Raw genomic sequence first — 1,262 nt, forward strand, 5'->3', positions numbered from 1 at the left:
GGCCTGTGAGGGGCTCCCATCTGGGGGGCCTGCAGACAGGGGTTCAGGCCCTCCCCAGGGATGGCTGCCCCCAGGGAACCACGGCCCGAGGCACAGGCTGGGCTCTCCGGGGAGGAGGGGCACCTGTCCAGGTCCCTGCCACCCAGCCCCCTGCCTCCCAGCCGGGCAAGGACCCTGGCAGGTGCCACCGAGCGTGTGTCCAGGTCTGTGGGGCTCCCGACGAGGACAAGGCCCAGCACCAGGCAGGGGCAGCCGCCTGCACTGCCCTCGAAGGTCACACCCACCTTCTTTGCAGGAAACATCTCTGCAAACACCCAGATCCCAGCAGGGCCAGGCCCGCCTCCCACCCGCTGGCTGGGACCCACAACAGGCCTCTCCTGCCCCCCCCACCTCCCCACAGCTGGTGCCTCTGGGAGGCCCACAGGCCAATGGGCAGCCTATAAGGCAGCAGGTGTGGCTGTGGGTGGCCCGAGGCAGCGGCCCCCACCCTCCCTCCTGGGCCTGCGTCTCCACCCCCCAGTCTCAGGCGCTGGCTGCCCAGGCATCCGGCCCCCCTTCCCAGGGAGCCTCCCAAAATACCCACCAGGACACAGCTCCCCGCCCCACTCGGCCGCTGCCCTCCAGCTCTGGCTCAGCCCCCAGAGCGATCGGGGCCCAACAAGCCACACCCCCTCAGTTCTGCTTTCCCTGGACCACAGGGGTGGGGGTGGAGGTGGGGGGTACCCAGGCCCCAAGGCCTTACCCAGGCCCTCAGGCCGCAGGCTGACCTCACCCCTTGGGCTCTCTGGCTCCGTCTCTCCCTCCTGCTCAGAGAACCCTTGGTTCCTCCTCCCCAATGGAGCACGGAGGAAGCCCACTCAGCCTCCTCCTGGGAGCCCTGCCTCCTCCTGGGAGCTTTCCCTGACTGCCTGTCTGGCCTCCCTGAGCTCATGACCAGATACCTCCTGAGCCACCGTGCGGCCCCTCCCGCAGCAGGCGGCCCACGAGAACTCACCGACGTAGAAGGTGTTGGGTGCAGGCCTGTCGCCCAGCTCCAGGTAGAGCAGGCTGGTGGTCTGCGGGTCATGGCGCAGCCACAGGGCCACGCCCAGGATCACGCCTCCGGCCAGCTGGGGAAGGGACAGGGCAGGTGTTAGCTGTGGCCCAGGCCGCAGGGCAGGTGCGAACCGCAACACACCGCGTGTGAGCCGCAACACACCCCGTGTGAGCCCCAACACACCGCGTGTGAACCGCAACACACCGCGTGTGAGCCCCAACACACC

At 69.1% G+C, this 1,262-nt stretch overlaps 1 protein-coding gene across 1 annotated transcript in view; it reads right to left on the reverse strand.

Annotated features, from left to right (window-relative positions):
• Positions 1–1,129, reverse strand: part of CD81 (CD81 molecule) — a gene marked incomplete at its 3' end in the record, with an annotated part of 5,702 nt that extends 4,573 nt beyond the window's left edge. The window contains exon 1 of the mRNA XM_014533099.1: positions 995–1,129. The remainder of the gene's footprint in view (positions 1–994) is intronic.
• Between the last annotated feature and the right edge of the window lie 133 nt (positions 1,130–1,262).

This window comes from Myotis brandtii, unplaced genomic scaffold (genome assembly GCF_000412655.1).
Source record: "Myotis brandtii unplaced genomic scaffold, ASM41265v1 scaffold940, whole genome shotgun sequence".
Taxonomy (NCBI): Eukaryota; Metazoa; Chordata; class Mammalia; order Chiroptera; family Vespertilionidae; genus Myotis; species Myotis brandtii.